We start from the raw sequence: 17,754 nt of genomic DNA, 5'->3' as shown, positions 1-17,754 counted from the left end.
AGTTCAGGATGGTGCTGCCCCTTGTCAAACTGCTGCTGTAGTTATGATCTGGGCCAATGGAAGAGGGCGGCTGCAATTTTTCTGCGTAATCCACTAGAAACCTGCGAAATAATGAAGTTTCTGGCCTGGGGCCTCTGCCGGCTGTTTGCCCCACTGTGGGCCAAGCAGCTCCAGATCCACCTGCACGGAATGGGCTTCACTCCATTCGGAAGCTCCAGTTCATTCTCTCTGTTTGCGAGTCTGTCTTCCTCCTCTGGATGTTGAGTCTCTGTGAATGTGTCCGTCTGTGCAGGGCCAGACCCGAGAGGCAGAAGGTGGTGAGCGCTGGAGCCCCGAAGTCAGGACACTGGTCCTGTCCAAGTGTTTTTTTGGCAGATCTTCAGGCCTTTTGGGCCTGGGATGGTGTGTCCCACTAAGTGCACCCCAAGTTTTTATTAAAATAAAAAAATGCAACAATCTAATCTGTGGTATTTCCTCATAGTTAGCTTTTTATCAAAGTGAAAAAATGTAGGTTAGCAGTAAAACATACCTTTGAATAGCACCAATCAACTCCCTGGAAAATTTGTCAAATTTCCCCTGGAATTTTAGGCAAATATTTCCACTTTTCTATTGGCCCAGGTTATGAGCCAGAATTATAACAACATTCCTTTTATTTGGTTTAGCACCTTTCATGTTGAGAAAATCCCAAAACAGCATACACTGCAACTAGTAGAATGCACAGCTAGTTTGTACACAGCAATGACCAATTGTATATGGAGGATTGTTGGCCAGGACTCCAGGAGGGAAACTCCTCTTTTCCAGTATCCCCATGGGATCATTAACATCCACCTGAACAGGCAGATGGGACCTCAGTTTAAGATCTCATCTGAACAACAGCACCTCCCAACAATGCAGCACAGCACTGGAGCTTCAACCCACAACCTGACTCCAAGGTAAGAGAATGACTGAACCATATCAATACACTTCCATTTCTCTGCTTTATTCCCCCCAACCACAATGGTCCAAAGTGAAGAGAGAAGCAGGAAGCACAGATTAAAAAACTGAACTTTAATTCCAGGTACAACATACAAGCGTGTTGAAGCCAGATTTCTTCCCAGTCCAGAATCTTCTCCACCTGCAACAGCCAAGAATGACATGTGAGCAGCCTTCCTTTACTCTGTTGCTTACCCAGATCTGCAGCCTGGCTGATTGCACAGAATCAGAAGTTTATTTCATCACAAGTCAGTGAGAGAGTTCAAAATATTTCATCCTTTCCCTGTGCATTTGTTCACATTATCCAATAGATTCCCCTCATGTGTGGATTCTGCACTAAATGACAAACCAATAACCCAATTTGCTCAACAAACCCCTCAAGCACATCAGTAAACTCACCAGTAATTAGTTAGCGCTCCAGGACACTACCCCATGTGAAGAGCACTACATAAATGCAAGTTGTTAGTGCAGAGGCACTAATGTGCCCATGATTCCTGGAGCCAGCACAGGCCCTGTGAAAAGACACACCACACATACACAGTCAGCAACAAGCAACACCAATAATCACCCAGCTTTATTTGGATCTGTGAAACCTCAGTATAAAATGGAACTTTCTGTAGAATCATTCGGACTCATATGGCAGAATCACTGTCATCATTGGTTTCACACATTATACTGTCACCCTCATCCAACACCCCAAATTACAACCAGCTGCATGTCCCCCAGATAGAAGTTGCTCATCACATCACTCCCCCAGACAGCTCCCTGCCCCTCGGTGACTCTTCTCACCCCCCCCTGTGACTCTCTCCCTGGAGCAGCCCCCTCACCTGCACACATGTGGCCCTCACCCCGGCACCAGTGATGGCATCTGTAAGACAAGAAGTGAAGCTGAGAGCAGGAACATCAGCAGCAGATTGCCGCCCTCTGAAGGAGAGGACAAGTCAGATAGGAGCGAAAGACAAAGCTCATTGTCGTCATCATTATCTGCTGAACTATGCAATCATCATCTCATCCTGGTACAATAGCCTTCCCAGCACTGCCTAGTGAGCTCACACTCCCCCCGACACCCCCCATACAGCCACCCCTGCACACACTACCCACAGTCCCCTCACACACAAACAGTTCCCACCACTACCACACTGAAATGCTGCCGCAATGTGATAAACTGTGCCCCCCCAGCACCAGGAGCAACCCCCCCCCCCCACACCCTGCAGCGAGACTGACCTGTTGGCCTCTTGCACCTCCTCCACTCTTCACCTGTAACAAATCTCAGGTCAGACTGATGGAGAATCAGAACATCACACACACACACAGCAGTCACCTGCCCGTCAGTTAGAGCTAATACTAGAACACTTCACAGTCACTCAGTCTCTAGATCTCATCACACAGGCACTCAATTCAGTGCGCGCGCACGAATAAACCACAATACTCACTGTGCTCCTACCACCGGCCACAGATCCTTAGGGAAGAGCAAAGGCAACACTTAGACACAGGAGTAGGCCATTCAGCCCTCGGAGTCTGTTCCACCATTTAATTAGATCATAGCCAATCTGTACCTCAACTTCGAGTTCAATTTTCCCACTTTCTCCCATATTCCATAATACCCCGAACTACCAAAAATCTATCAACCTCACTTTTGAAGGTGTGGATGGATCCAACATCCATGGCCTTTTTGGGGAGAGGATTCCAGATTTCTACCACCCTTTTAAGTAAAAAAATGCTTTGTGATTTCACTCTTAAATGGCCTGGTTCTAATTTTAAAACTATGCCCCTTGTTTTGGATTCCCCACCAGAGGAAACAGCTTTTCTGTATTTACCCTATCAAATCCCTTTGTCATCTTAAATACCTCAATCAAATAACCCCTCAACCTTCTAAATTCAAGGGAATACAATCCAAGTTTACGCAGCCTTTTCCTGTGATTTAATCCTTTTAGGCCTGGTGACATTCTGACGAACCTCCGCTGCACCCCCTTCAGGGTCAATACATCTTTCCTGAGGTGTGGTGCCCAAAAGGCAGCAGTTGTGTCTATCAGTGGGGTTGTTTGTCCTCATGTATCAGAGACCTGATTCACACATCATATAGAGCAATGCTTCAAGCTACTTTTTTTTCAGCAGCGCCCCGTCTTCCCCCTCAGAGACCTTCCCACCCCATCACAATGAGCCCCTCACCTGAGATAAGTGTGGCCCTCACACCAGCACCAGTGATGGCATCTGTAAGACAAAAAGTGAAGCTGAGAGCAGGAACGTCAGCAGCAGATTGCCGCCCTCTGAAGGAGAGGACAAGTCAGATAGGAGCGAAAGACAAAGCTCATTGTCGTCATCATTATCTGCTGAACTATGCAATCATCATCTCATCCTCAGCTCCCCCCAGCAACTCACATTGCCCGCTGCTCCACACATAGAGCCTTCGTCCCCACCCAGACCACCCCCCCCACTAATCACTGCTCACACTGGGAGATGCAGTAGTCATCTGCACTCCACCAATGGGAGCCACATTCCCCCCCCCGCAGTGAGATCAGTTTGTGTGTGTGAATTAAGCATAATACTCACTGTGTTCCTAGCACCGGCCACAGCTCACTGGTAAAGAGGAAAGGCAGCAATTAGACAGGTGAAAAGCCAGCAGCTAGTTGGCAAAAGGCAGCAGCTGTGTCTATCAGTGAGATTGTTTGTCCTCATGTTATCAGAGACCTGATTCACGCATCATTTAGAGCAATGTCTTCAAACTGCTCGATTCCAGGCAGCTCCCCGCCTCCCCCCACTCCCCCAGTGACCCCCTCTTCCAAAACAGCCTCCTCACCTGCAGACAGGTGTGGTCCTTATGCCAGGGACCAGCGACGGCATCTGTAAGACAAACAATCAAGCTGAGAGCAAGAACGTCAGCAGCAGATTGCCACTTTCTGAAGGAGAGGTCAAGTCAGATAAGAGCGAAAGACGAAACTCATTGTCTTCATCATTATCTGCTGAACTATGCAATCATCATCTCATCATCAACTCCCCCCCTCCTCTGCGTGACTCTTCCTTCCACCACCCCAGCAGCCTGTGTCCCGTAAACAGCCATGGAGTGAGTAACCGATTTTATCAGGGGTTTGTCGGCTTGGATGGAATCAACAGTCCAGCGCTTTGGGATGTTCTTCTGACATGTAAATGCAATTTGTTGCTGAACAGGACTGCTTTGTCACTGCCATCACAGCCATTAACCCCATCATTCCTCATGCACTATGGTCTCCCAACAGATTGACTTCAAGTTCCCAATCCTCACCCGTAAATCTATTCTCTTTCCCAAACCTCTGACCCCTTTGGTTACTCTTTTCCCTCCCCCACCACCCAACCAGCCTGAACCTCAATCTCACCCCTCATTTTAAATCCCATTTCAAAAGTTAGTCTGTTCATCCCCCTCCCCAGTGTCAGGATAATGACATTATTCTATGTGAAGGGCACCAGAGAAATAAAAGTTGTTATTCACTCACCAGCTCACTTCCCAGGTTACAGGGTCAGTCAGTCAGTCAGGCCATGCTATTCTCCTGTGAACAGTGAGAGTAGAGCAGGTTAGTGATAGCCACAGCAGTTCGCTCTCCCTGCAGCCAGGGCGCAGCTTCAGCAACAACACGTCTCTTTCACTTTTTGTCAGAGAGATTCCCAATGCTTTTCACATCATTAATATCTGCTCAACACACAAGCTGGTTTAAACCAGCACCGCTCATTAACCACTCACCTGGGCAGTAGCACAGCACTGACCACACAGCCCAGCAGCACCTGGAAAGACACACGGACAGTCAGTCCCTGTATACAACACAACACACACTACCACATTGCTTCAAGTCTCGTGTGCACCTCAGAAACTAGCGGAAAAATTCATCATCATCTGTCAAGAGTAGCAAATACCGGTCATCACTGCACACAGCACAGGCTCCGTTCCCTCCCACCACTTTCCCCAGCCTGCCCAGCACAAAGCCACAGCAGGAGGAGTGAAAACCAACCCAATCAGGAACAAACTCCCTGCAACTCCCATAGCCCCAGGTCTCCTCCCCGGCCCCATATCCTGCAGTTTAGCACAAATAACATAATTTAGAGCAATGTCTTCAAACTGCTCGATTCAAACTACTAATGTCTGTTACCAGCAAGGCTCCACCCTCACAGCACTCGCACCTAACCCACACTTCCTGTTGAAAGCCCAGTTTCCTTCCTCAGATTCTGCCCCATAGCACTCAGCCACACTCACACCCGCCACCCACTGATCCCAACTGCCAGCTCAGGACAACCCTCAACTGTCCAGCGCTTTGGGACGTCCTTCTGACCTTGAAAGGCACTGTGTAAATGTAATTTGTTGTGGAGCAGGACAACAACAACAAATGACACTTGTATAGTGCCCTTCAGGTCAAAAAAAAAATCCCTGCCATTGCGATCACAGCGATTAAACCCATCGTTCCTCATAGACTCTTCTCTGGTCTCCCAACAGATTTATTTCATGATCCTAACTCTCACTAGTAAATCTCTGACCACGACTGTTTCCTTCCTATCCTGAACCTCACACTCCCCCCGCCCCCCCCTGGGTCTCTTTAATTTTTGTGCAGAAAGTTAGTCTGTTCACCCCCCTCCCCAGTGTCAGGATAATGACATTATTCTATGTGAAGGGCACTAGACAAATACAAGTTGTTGATGACTCACCAGCTACACCGTGGGCTCAGCCACTGATCTCTTCCCTGGTTACAGCGGTCAGTCAGTCAGGCATGCCATGCTATCCTCCTGTGAACAGTGAGAGTGGAGCAGATTAGTGACAGCCACAGCAGCTCGCTCTCCCTGCAGCCAGGGCGCAGCTTCAGCAACAACACGTCTCTTTCACTTTTTGTCAGAGAGATTCCCAATGCTTTTCACATCATTAATATCTGCTCAACACACAAGCTGGTTTAAACCAGCACCGCTCATTAACCACTCACCTGGGCAGTAGCACAGCACTGACCACACAGCCCAGCAGCACCTGGAAAGACACACGGACAGTCAGTCCCTGTATACAACACGACACACACTACCACATTGCTTCAAGTCTCGTGTGCACCTCAGAAACTAGCGGAAAAATTCATCATCATCTGTCAAGAGTAGCAAATACCGGTCATCACTGCACACAGCACAGGCTCCGTTCCCTCCCACCACTTTCCCCAGCCTGCCCAGCACAAAGCCACAGCAGGAGGAGTGAAAACCAACCCAATCAGGAACAAACTCCCTGCAACTCCCATAGCCCCAGGTCTCCTCCCCGGCCCCATATCCTGCAGTTTAGCACAAATAACATAATTTAGAGCAATGTCTTCAAACTGCTCGATTCAAACTACTAATGTCTGTTACCAGCAAGGCTCCACCCTCACAGCACTCGCACCTAACCCACACTTCCTGTTGAAAGCCCAGTTTCCTTCCTCAGATTCTGCCCCATAGCACTCAGCCACACTCACACCCGCCACCCACTGATCCCAACTGCCAGCTCAGGGACAACCCTCAACTGTCCAGCGCTTTGGGACGTCCTTCTGACCTTGAAAGGCACTGTGTAAATGTAATTTGTTGTGGAGCAGGACAACAACAACAAATGACACTTGTATAGTGCCCTTCAGGTCAAAAAAAAAATCCCTGCCATTGCGATCACAGCGATTAAACCCATCGTTCCTCATAGACTCTTCTCTGGTCTCCCAACAGATTTATTTCACGATCCTAACTCTCACTAGTAAATCTCTGACCACGACTGTTTCCTTCCTATCCTGAACCTCACACTCCCCCCCCGCCCCCCCTCTGGGTCTCTTTAATTTTTGTGCAGAAAGTTAGTCTGTTCACCCCCCTCCCCAGTGTCAGGATAATGACATTATTCTATGTGAAGGGCACTAGACAAATACAAGTTGTTGATGACTCACCAGCTACACCGTGGGCTCAGCCACTGATCTCTTCCCTGGTTACAGCGGTCAGTCAGTCAGGCATGCCATGCTATCCTCCTGTGAACAGTGAGAGTGGAGCAGATTAGTGACAGCCACAGCAGCTCGCTCTCCCTGCAGCCAGGGCGCAGCTTCAGCAACAACACGTCTCTTTCACTCTTTGTCAGAGAGATTCCAAATGGTTTTCACATCATTAATATCTGCTCAACACACAAGCTGGTTTAAACCAGCACCGCTCATTAACCACTCACCTGGGCAGTAGCACAGCACTGACCACACAGCCCAGCAGCACCTGGAAAGACACACAAGACAGTCAGTTACTGCACATTGCTTCAAGCCAAACCCACCACAGCTAAACATCAGCCCATCCCAGAGGGTGTGCACCCACAGACTGCTAGTCAGTTACAGGGAGAATTACCAGCAAAAGATTGAAAAATGGAAATATAAATGGATCTTGTACATACCTATGGACAGACTCCAGGCAGCAAAACCTGAAAAGGCCAATTCACACCATTAAATACATCAGGCAACATTGCAGCATCTCAATCTCAGCTGCTCCAACTGAAGCCTCAGTAATCACTTTTCAGAAACAATTCTGACCACTACTCAAAAATAATCATTGGCTTCAGCAGATTCCTTCCACGCAATTCCATTCCATCTCCCCCTGGCACACACCGTCTGTCTCTCCCACCCACCCCCAGGCACACACATTGCCCCCCCCATCAGTCTATCCCTCATTTCTCCCCTAGTATAGTGCACTGACCTGGCTCCAGTCTTCATCCACAACCTGAAAAGTAAATGCAAAGAATTAAGCTCCAGCTCCTCAAATGCTCCCTTCAGCCACCACCCAAGGGCCAGATTAACACTCAGGATGTTGGATTATCATCAAGTATCAGATGTCCCTACCAACATCATCTCATCATAGTGGTGCCCTGGAGGTGTGCGCGCGCATCTGAACCCTTAAGTCTGCTCTTCACAAATCCAAAATAGATTAGAAGCCCCCTGCTTTCACTCTCTTGCAATTGAAAGGGATTTATATACATTTATCCCTAGTTTCCATATTTCTCTTCAGATTTGTAATGGTTAAACAGAAGTTATTTTGCATTTGCACTTTGAGCGAGAGCTTGCGTGTGTGTTTCGAGATTATTCAAACTCCTTGCTTGTCGGTCTTCCCAACTCTTCTCTCTATAAGCTGCAGATTATTCAGAACTCTGCAGTTTTAGCCCCACCAAGCTCCATGCGCCTATCCTCGCGCAGTTTCATTGGCTCCCCATCCCCCAGAGGATCAAGTTACAAGATCCTCGTCCACATTTATAAAAAAAAGAGCCCTCCATGGCCTGGCCCCTCCCCACTAAGCCCATTCAGCAGACTCGCCTGCACCACTCCCCTCACCACCACCAATGATCGGGCCTTTGGCCTCGCCCCCCTCCTTTGCATCCTTCAAGGTCCACCTCAGTATATTCCTCTTCTACCACACCTTTGGTTACCCTCCTGATCCTAATCTCCAGCTCGGGTGCAAAGCATCCATTGTTCATCGCCTTGGGACATCCTCCCGATGGGAAAGGCACTGTATAAATGCAATTTGTTGCATGTGATTGCCTCTCCCTGTGTGGGGGGTGGGGTGAGGGTCTCTCAGGGCGAGGATGTCTCTCTCTGTACACGTGGTGTGTGGGCCTGTGTGTGCAAAGGCCGGGGATGTGTGAGGGTAACTCTCCCTCTCATGTGAGGGCCTCTCTGTGTGTGTGTGAGGGCCTCTGTGTGTGTGTGAGGGCCTCACTCTCTCTGTGTGTGTGAGGATGTGTGTGTGTGGGTCTATCTCTGTGTGTGTGGGGGGGCCTCTGTGTGAGGATGTGTGTGTGAGGGTCTCTCTCTCTATGTGAGGATGTGTGTGTGAGGGTCTCTCTCTCTCTCTGTGTGAGGATGTGTGTGTGAGGGTCTCTCTCTCTGTGTGTGAGGGTCTCTCTCTCTGTGTGTGAGGATGTGTGTGTGAGGGTCTCTCTCTCTGTGTGTGAGGGTCTCTCTCTGTGTGAGGATGTGTGCGTGAGGGTCTCTCTCTCTCTGTGTGAGGACGTGTGTGTGGGTCTCTCTCTGTGTGTGTGTGGGTCTATCTCTGTGTGTTTGGGGGGGTCTCTGTGTGAGGATGTGTATGTGAGGGTCTCTCTCTCTCTCTGTGTGAGGATGTGTGTGTGAGGGTCTCTCTCTCTCTCTCTCTGTGTGAGGATGTGTGTGTGAGGGTCTCTCTCTCTCTCTGTGTGAGGATGTGTGTGTGAGGGTCTCTCTCTCTCTCTCTGTGTGAGGATGTGTGTGTGAGGGTCTCTCTCTCTCTCTGTGTGAGGATGTGGTGTGAGGGTCTCTCTCTCTCTCTGTGTGAGGATGTGTGTGAGGGTCTCTCTGTAGGAGGGGAGTCTCTCTCTCTCTGTGTGAGGATGTGTGTGTGAGGGTCTCTCTCTCTCTGTGTGAGGATGTGTGTGTGAGGGTCTCTCTTCTCTGTGTGAGGATGTGTGTGTGAGGGTCTCTCTCTCTGTGTGAGGATGTGTGTGTGAGGGTCTCTCTCTCTCTGTGTGAGGATGTGTGTGTGAGGGTCTCTCTCTCTCTCTGTGTGAGGATGTGTGTGTGAGGGTCTCTCTCTGTGTGAGGATGTGTGTGTGAGGGTCTCTCTCTCTGTGTGAGGATGTGTGTGTGAGGGTCTATCTCTGTGTGTGGGGGGGGTCTCTGTGTGAGGATGTGTGTGTGAGGTCTCTCTCCTGTGTGAGGATGTGTGTGTGAGGGTCTCTCTCTCTCTGTGTGAGGATGTGTTACAAACTCTCTCCCTGGAGGGCCACACCCCGCTTACTGAATTACAGAGCGTATTGGGTGCAGGTTAGCAAGAGCCAAGGCTTGGGTACCCCAGAGTGTCTATTGGGGTAACTGCTGGAGTCAAACCAGCTGAACCACATGGTTTGTGATTGAGAGCAGTGTCTGGCAAGCTTTCCCGCTGCTTGTTAAGCTAGGACCACCTTACCCATTAGGGCTTTGGCTTGCAGGGTTAACAGGAGCTGAGTGGAAGGAGGGACTGGCCAGGCTGTGCTGTTGCATCATCAGCAATGCCCTGGACTTGGCTCAGGACCTGGGTTTCTGACCTGCAGAGCACAGCTGATGACTCAGTTCTGACATTCCATTCCTGGAGACCCACGCTACCCAAGGAAGATAGTCATTGAATGGTCATTTTACAAGGGCCTGGTAGAGAGGGAAGCAAGGGAGCGCTGCATTGTTGGAGGTGCCATGTTCAGATGTGACGTCAAACCAAGGTCCCTTGGATGCGACATTAAAGATTCCATGACACTATTGGGAAAAAGAATTGAGGAGGAAAAGGCAGTCGGATGGTCAACAACTGGGTGGGGAGGGATTGAGGCAGCAGGAGATGGGTTTTGTTTGGGTGATGAATGTGAGGGGCGAGGGGAGGTGGGGGCAGTGGGTGGGCAGGAGCAGAAGATTTGGGGAATGTAGGAGATGTGGGGGAGGGGCAGGGTCAGGAGGAAGGAAGAGGATGTGGCTAAGTGGATGTTTTCTACGTTTGATGCAAAGTAGTCCAAGACTTCTTAACACTTGACATGGGAGGTGTGAATCGAGGGATTTGAGGGGGTAGAGGAGGAGATGGGGTGGTGGAGAACAGGAGTTTGTCATTATTTTTTAGTCTCCAGGATGGCCTGGGAGTAGAATGTTGTTTGGGCCTTTGTAAGGCAGACTCGGTAAGTTCAAAGATGTTGAAACCATGTCTGGCAGGAAATCCTGAGGCTGATTCCATCTGCTCTTTACAGTAAAAAAATCCTCTGAAGCAGGCAACGTGACAATGCGATAAGGTGCTACATCAAATGTGGGATTGATATTATGATTATTTATTGTGCAGTGTCTGAGAGAGCTCTGTGCGTACTCTAGAAATATAAAGTTTGTCTTGTTTTCAGCGTGGAGGCAGCTCTTTCTCCCCTTCGTGTCTGTACTGGTGCTCGCTTCCCACTGGAACTCTGCACTCTAATCCCATTCCCTGCTCTCTCCCCATCGTGTCTACAGAACTCTTTGGTTGAGAAGACCCATGGGGCTGCTGTTCTTCACACATTGAGCTCTGTCTGTCAGCTACTATTATTAAAATGCAAATTAGATCCAAAATAAGAAAAACACAGATTCATTTTACTCAGAGGAGGGTCACGGCAAGGCTGAGCCCAACTTTCACAATCTCTAACATACTTGTAACCACCAACTGGTTTACTAACAGTCAGCACAATACAAACTTACATTTTTACAGCGTGTTTCATGTCCAGAGGCATATGAAAGGGACTCCTGGATGGTGTTCCAGAGAGCAGGGCAGATTGGCTGGAGGTTCCACTGGCGGAGGTGGGCAGAGCAGGGTGGGGGGAGCTGTGAGCAGGTACCTGTTGAGCACAGGCAGCAGCTGCTTTGGTCAGTTTTATAAATAGATGGGTAGAATATAAATGCAAAGAGATGACCTTAAACTTACATAAATCGTTAGTTAGAATATTGCATCCAATATTCTTCGCTTCACTTTAGGAAAGATGTCAAGGCAACAGAGGGGATGCAGAGGAGATTTACTTGGATGATATCAGGACTGGGTGGTTTGGCTTATTAGTGGAGGCTGGAGGAACTGGCATTTTTTCCACTGGAACGAGTGATATTGAAGGTGACCTGATCAAGGTGTTTAAATTGATGAGGGGTTTTGATGGAGTCAATAGAGAGAAAATATTTTCATTGGTGGGTGAGTCAGTGACTAGAGGGCATCAATTTAAGATTGTTAGCAAACAAGCAAATGGGGAGGTTAGGAGTCAACTCCGCCACCTTCGACACAGTCAACTACACCATCCTCATTCACCGCCTCTCCTCCCTTATCCACATTGGTGGGACTGCACTAGCCTGGTTCGATCCTATCTAACAAATTTCCTTCATTTTATCTCTTCAAACTGTTTCTCCTCCTGCCCCTGCCTGGTCACCTGTGGTGTATCCCAGGGCTCCATACTTGGCCCCCTCCTAATCCTCATCTAAATGCTCTCTCTTGGTGATATTATCCATAGACAAGGGGTGAACTTCCACGAGTATGTGGATGACAAACAAGTCTATTTCTCCTCCTCCAGCTGTGACTCCAGGTCTGCCGATGTTCTTTCGGCTTGTCTGGTGGACATCAGGGTCTGGATGAACGTAAACGTCCTTCAACTAAATGTTGACAAGACAGAAGCCATATTCATTGGCTCCCATCAATGTCTTCCAGCCTGCGGCTGTGACCATCTCAACCTCCCCAGCCTATCCCTCAGACCTACCAAACCGGTGCGCAATCTAGGCATCATGTTCAACACAGCTGTCCTTCTTTGCCCACGTCTGTAGTTGCGTGTGCATTCCTGCCAAACTCCACTGATTCCCTATCGCCAAAATGGATCGATTTCAAGATCTTCGTGCCCACTGTTCCACCATTGGTGGAGTGAGGTACATGCAGGAAGTTGAAGAGCAGAACAGCCAGGCGGGTCTCTCACTGTGTAAATGGCGCAACCTCTCAACTGCACCAACAGCTACTCACTTACACCAAAAAAACAAACTGTCACAGTGATTGTGCCATAGCTCACACGAGCGTGTCACAACTGACTGGGTGTATGTAACACAGCTCACACTTTACTGATTTTGCATAACCTGTTCTGCATTTTGTTGCTGCTCTCTACCTCGTCACTCTCTTGAAATACTTCTCTGAAGGGAAAAACGCAGTCACATCTCAACCACTTACATCGCTGCCAGGAACCTTTATTTGGTTTCATTTTTGGTGCAGACAGGACGATACGGGTAAGTTTGTGTCTGTCCGTCTGCCTCTCTCTCTCTCTCTCTGTTTATCTGTCTCTCTGTCTCTCTGTTCTGAAATCAAGATAGTGAGATTTTCAGACAAACAGAGAGAGACACACACACAGGTAGAGACACACAGAGACAGAGGGACAGATGTGTGTATTTTTTCCTTTCTGTGTAGCTGTGTGTGTGTGTCTCTCTCTCTTTCTGACTCTTTCTTGTGGACTCCCGTAGTGCAGTGGTTGGAGAGCTACACTGGAGCACCTGGGTTTGATTCCCGACAGGGCGAAATGTTGGGCAAGTTTCCTTACTCGACAAGCCTCTGTTTACCTAAGCAGTAAGTAGGAATCCGGTTGTTAGTCGATTTGCGGATCGTTTTTCCGGGGATAATAATTCCTTCAATAAAAGAAAAATAATTTGGTCACTCAATCCACGACTATTTGTGGGACACTGCTGTGCGCAATCGGCTGCCGTGTTTCGTCCACAAAACATACGGTCAATTCACTTTACAGTATATTCTGTGAAGTGCTTTGAGGCGTCTCAAAGACGTATCAAATGCGAGGATTATTATGATTATTATTGTTTCTCACTCTCTGTGTGAGTCACTGCGTGTCTCTCTGTGCCTGGATTTGTGTGTACTTGTGTGCATGTGTGTGTGGCTCTCTCTCAGTCTCTCTCTCTCTCTCTCTCTCTGTGTTGTCTCTTTGTGTACGTATGTGTGTCTCTCTCTCTGTAGTTGCGTGTGCATATGTCTTTCTGTATCTCTCTCTATCTTTGTGTCCGTGTGTGAGTTTCAATTTATGTATCTATCTCTGTGTATGTCTCTCTCTCTATTCTTGGGTGGGGGGGGGGGGGGGCGCGGAAGGTAAGTGGGGTCTCCTTGGAGCTGAACTGGCTCCAAGGTGACACGTTTGGCAACAGAATGTCAGAAACGAGTCCACCCTCTGTCAGTAGTCCGATTCCCGAACCAGGCAGATCCTCGGTACTCCAGGACACTGCTGATGACAGCAAAGCCCAACCTGGCTCATCTGCAGCACTTAGAAGGGCACACAAGTTACTGGTGGCAGGAGTCATCCCACTCAGCTCCAGTTAACCCTGCAGGCCAAATCCGTAGCAGATAGGATGGTCTTGGCTGGACAAGCAGCGGGAAAGCTTGGCAGGCAGCGATATCAAGCTCTGTGATTTTAGCTGGTTAGTATCCAGCAGTATTCCAGTGCACACTCTGGGGTCTACAAGCCTTGGCTCTTGCGAAACTGCACCTAATACTTTCTGGAATTAGGTAAGCAGTAAGAGGCCCTCCACTGGTCTGCCCTTACAAGTGCTACCGATGAAGCAGACAGGACTGGTCTGTCATCAGAACTGGAGTACTGTGGACCTGCATGGTTCAAGTTGTCACAAGTTCTTCAAGGATAGACACAAGTTGGTCATTTTATTTGTTCACAAACTCGGACTCCAGGTCACGCCTCCCAGCAGCTGTTGCTCCAAGCCACAGAGTTTCCTTATCAGCTACCTGGCCAACATCTGCCTTCAGCGTGGTGGGAGGACCTTGTGAGGTCAGCTTGTGACGTGCCAGCCACCTTGATGTTCTCGAGGTCCAAGTCCAATCCCGCATACCAGTCTTACCAGTCCTTGTGAGGGGCCTTGACAACCAGAGGTGCCCACTGTGGAGCCGCCTCCACCTCCAGCAACAGGTCAGTATAGGCCGGAGCCCTCCCTCCCTGTTTGCCAAAAAACCACCTCACTGGAATTTACAAATGGGTTTGAGGAAGCCTCTTCGCTGCTTCTCCAGGAGCTCGGAACCATAAAGGACTGTTTTACACAGGGTTGTACCCCATAAGCTTGATCTGTACTGAGACCTTGCTGTCCCTGAAGAGAGACGACTACGATAAGAGTGCCCTTCGCCCCTTCTCTGTGCGGTCCCTTAGGACAGTGTCCAGGCAAAAACTAGTGTCCACCACAATCCACAGGTATCGATCAACAACAAGTGGGACTGATGCTCCTTGTATTTCGAATCAATATCCTTGAGTCCCTGTGTGCATCAGTGTGTCTCTGTATCTTTATGTGTGTATCTGTGTCTGTATGTCTGACTCTCAGTGTCTGTGTGCGTGCCTCTGTGTGCGATTCTGTGGCTCTCCCCATCGTGAATATGATGGTGCTCGCCCCCCTCATTGGAGCTCTCTAACCCCATTTCCTGCTCTCTCCCCATCGTGTCTGTGCTCATGCTCATCACCACCCCACCTACATGGGCGCCCGAGATGTCACTGACATGTTTTCCCCTTCCTTTTGCAGGACACAGACTCCAACCAGAGAAGCTTGCAACACGTGGTGTATCATTGGCCGTATGTGTGATTATAGCCGCTTGTGGGTGAGGAATCCTCGAATGCTGTGATCGAGGCTCCGCCAGGCCCTCTGTGACGGACAATGCTGGATGAAGTGTATGTGTTTCTGAGCTCATGCTGGAAGCTGTTGCAGCAGAGGCACAGTGAGGGGCTGTATAACTCAGTGTGTCTGGCGCTCCTGCTCCTGCTACCGCTCTTGATGCTGCTGGTGATCGTCTTCCTGTGCTGTCAGGCCTGCTGGTCCCAGAGCGCGTGCTGCAGCCCCCGCCCTCGCCGCCCCCATCCGCAAAAAAACCCACAAGATTTCTGGATTGCAACCCAGCCTGAACCCATTCTCCTGGAGAATCTCTCTCCCTCCACCTAAGCCCCCCACCCCCGGGCTCCCCCACCCCACTGGACTCCCCTCCACCCCCGCCACCGGACTCCCTCCTCCTCCCCCACCGGACTTCCCCCCTCCTCCCCCAACTGGGCTCCCTTCCCACACAAGTTCCCTCCGGGCTCCTCCCCCATTACCCCACACGCTTCCAAACCATGCAGCGAGGCAGCTCCGAGCCCTGTCTCAGTGCAGTGACCAGGGGGAGTGTCACAAACAACACCCCTTCTGTAAAAGAGTGAATAAATCAGCGAATCAGTGAACTCAGCCTTTTCTCTTCCCATCAATGGGGAAATGTAACCGGATGTTCAGAGTGTGGGAATTTGGTGAGGCATCGGGTAACCACTACCACCACCACCACCAGCAACCTGCATTTATATAGCGCCCCCTTAGCAGGATAGCATCCCAGAGCGTTTGACGTGGTGGAGCACGACGCTGAGCCGGGGGGCACCGTAAGCACAGTCGAAGAGAAGCTCTTCAGGTGTGACCTGAAGATGGGGAAGGAAGGGGCAAGGGGGAGGGATTGATGGAGAGTGCTTCAGAGTTTCGGTGGGTAGTGGCTGAAAGCATGACCACCGATAGCGGAGGGGTAAGGGACAAGCAAGAGGCCATAACCGGTTGAGTAGAGGCAGCAGGTAATGTACGGGATAAGACTATTTGACAAGGTCGATCTGTAAGTCTTTACAAGGTATAAATGTAAGGATAATTCTCAACAAAATAAGAAGGATTTGGGAATGGACTAGCTACCCAAAACCAACACGTTAAAGAAGACAAAGATCGAGACAGCCATCAATAAGATTGACACTCACAAAGCAGCGAAGAGAACTGAGTTTGGGAACGAAGACACGGGTTGGGGGGCAGTGACTAGGGGTGGGGGGCAGTGACTGGGGGTGGGGGGCAGTGACTGGGGGTGGGGGCAGTGACTGGGGGTGGGGAGGCAGTGACTGGGGGGGCAGTGACTGGGGATGGGGGCAGTGACTGGGGTGAGGGGCAGTGACGGGGTGAGGGCAGTGATTAGGGTGGTGGGGGGGTAGTGCCTGGGGGTGAGGGCAGTGGTGATTAGGGAGGTGGGGCAGTGGGTGGTGGGAGGGTAGTGTCTGGGGGTGAGGGCAGTGATTAGGGGGGGTGAGGGCAGTGACTGGGTGGTGGGGGTAGTGTCTGGGGGTGAGGGCAGTGATTAAGGGGGTGGGGGCAGTGGGTGGTGGGGGGGTAGTGTATGGGTGAGGGGCAGTGATTAGGGGGTGGGGCAGTGACTGGGTGGTGGGGGGGTAGTGTCTGGGGGTGAGGGGCAGTGATTAGGGGGGTGGGGCAGTGACTGGGTGGTGGGGGGTAGTGTCTGGGGTGAGGGGCAGTGACTGGGGGTGGGGGGCAGTGACTGGGGGTGAGGGGTAGTGTCTGGGGTGGGGGCAGTGACTGGGGGTGAGGGTAGTGACTGGGGGTGGGAGGCAGTGACTGGGGGTGAGGGGTAGTGTCTGGGGGTGAGGGGCAGTGACTGGGTGGTGGGGGGTAGTGTCTGGGGGTGAGGGCAGTGACTGGGTGGTGGGGGGTAGTGTCTGGGGGTGAGGGGCAGTGACTGGGTGGTGGGGGGGTAGTGTCTGGGGTGAGGGGCAGTGACTGGGTGGTGGGGGGTAGTGTCTGGGGTGAGGGGTAGTGTCTGGGGGTGAGGGGCAGTGACTGGGTGGTGGGGGGTAGTGTCTGGGGGTGAGGGGTAGTGTCTGGGGGTGAGGGGCAGTGACTGGGTGGTGGGGGTAGTGTCTGGGGTGAGGGGCAGTGACTGGTGGTGGGGGGTAGTGACTGGGGGTGAGGGGCAGTGACTGGGGGTGAGGGGCAGTGGGTGGTGGGGGGTAGTGTCTGGGGGTGAGGGGCAGTGACTGGGTGGTGGGGGGTAGTGTCTGGGGGTGAGGGGCAGTGACTCGGTGGTGGGGGGTAGTGTCTGGGGGTGAGGGGCAGTGACTGGGTGGTGGGGGTAGTGTCTGGGGGTGAGGGGCAGTGACTGGGTGGTGGGAGGTAGTGTCTGGGGGTGAGGGGCAGTGACTGGGTGGTGGGGTAGTGTCTGGGGGTGAGGGGCAGTGACTGGGTGGTGGGGGGGTAGTGTCTGGGGGTGAGGAGCAGTACTGGGTGGTGGGGGGGTAGTGTCTGGGGTGAGGGCAGTGACTGGGTGGTGGGGGGTAGTGTCTGGGGGTGGAGGGCAGTGACTGGGTGGTGGGGGGGTAGTGTCTGGGGGTGAGGGGCAGTGACTGGGTGGTGGGGGGTAGTGTCTGGGGGTGAGGGGCAGTGACTGGGTGGTGGGGGGGTAGTGTCTGGGGTGAGGGGCAGTGACTGGGTGGTGGGGGGTAGTGTCTGGGGTGAG

At 51.0% G+C, this 17,754-nt stretch overlaps 1 long non-coding RNA gene and 7 other non-coding genes across 9 annotated transcripts; all 8 read right to left on the bottom strand.

The window, feature by feature from the left end:
- Positions 1-1,032: 1,032 nt before the first annotated feature.
- Positions 1,033-8,391, bottom strand: LOC103184751. Of its 2 annotated transcripts, XR_006085154.1 has the most exons (16): positions 7,645-8,391; positions 7,346-7,372; positions 7,133-7,173; positions 6,864-6,941; positions 5,907-5,947; positions 5,638-5,715; positions 4,685-4,725; positions 4,440-4,493; positions 3,770-3,813; positions 3,523-3,549; positions 3,142-3,183; positions 2,406-2,431; positions 2,197-2,229; positions 1,800-1,840; positions 1,372-1,484; positions 1,033-1,114 (listed from the first exon to the last, which is right to left on the bottom strand). It is a non-coding gene; the product is annotated as an uncharacterized LOC103184751 (long non-coding RNA). The 2 variants fall into 2 exon arrangements; XR_006085155.1 differs by lacking the exon at positions 7,645-8,391 and having other exon boundaries at positions 1,033-1,484; positions 7,346-7,581.
- On the bottom strand, positions 1,563-1,635 carry LOC121849248. Its single transcript, XR_006085187.1, has one exon. It is a non-coding gene; the product is annotated as a small nucleolar RNA SNORD47 (small nucleolar RNA).
- Positions 1,905-1,988, bottom strand: LOC121849249. Its single transcript, XR_006085188.1, has one exon. It is a non-coding gene; the product is annotated as a small nucleolar RNA snR60/Z15/Z230/Z193/J17 (small nucleolar RNA).
- On the bottom strand, positions 3,248-3,331 carry LOC121849250. The gene has a single exon (XR_006085189.1). It is a non-coding gene; the product is annotated as a small nucleolar RNA snR60/Z15/Z230/Z193/J17 (small nucleolar RNA).
- Positions 3,876-3,969, bottom strand: LOC121849252. The gene has a single exon (XR_006085190.1). It is a non-coding gene; the product is annotated as a small nucleolar RNA snR60/Z15/Z230/Z193/J17 (small nucleolar RNA).
- LOC121849241 lies at positions 4,560-4,638 on the bottom strand. Its single transcript, XR_006085180.1, has one exon. It is a non-coding gene; the product is annotated as a small nucleolar RNA SNORD79 (small nucleolar RNA).
- LOC121849260 lies at positions 5,782-5,860 on the bottom strand. The gene has a single exon (XR_006085198.1). It is a non-coding gene; the product is annotated as a small nucleolar RNA SNORD79 (small nucleolar RNA).
- LOC121849242 lies at positions 7,008-7,086 on the bottom strand. The gene has a single exon (XR_006085181.1). It is a non-coding gene; the product is annotated as a small nucleolar RNA SNORD79 (small nucleolar RNA).
- Positions 8,392-17,754: the final 9,363 nt, after the last annotated feature.

This window comes from Callorhinchus milii, unplaced genomic scaffold (genome assembly GCF_018977255.1).
Source record: "Callorhinchus milii isolate IMCB2004 unplaced genomic scaffold, IMCB_Cmil_1.0 Scaffold5, whole genome shotgun sequence".
In the NCBI taxonomy this organism is placed as follows: domain Eukaryota; kingdom Metazoa; phylum Chordata; class Chondrichthyes; order Chimaeriformes; family Callorhinchidae; genus Callorhinchus; species Callorhinchus milii.
Note: the sequence above shows the minus strand (reverse complement) of the source record. Positions and strands in the feature narration are given on the sequence as shown.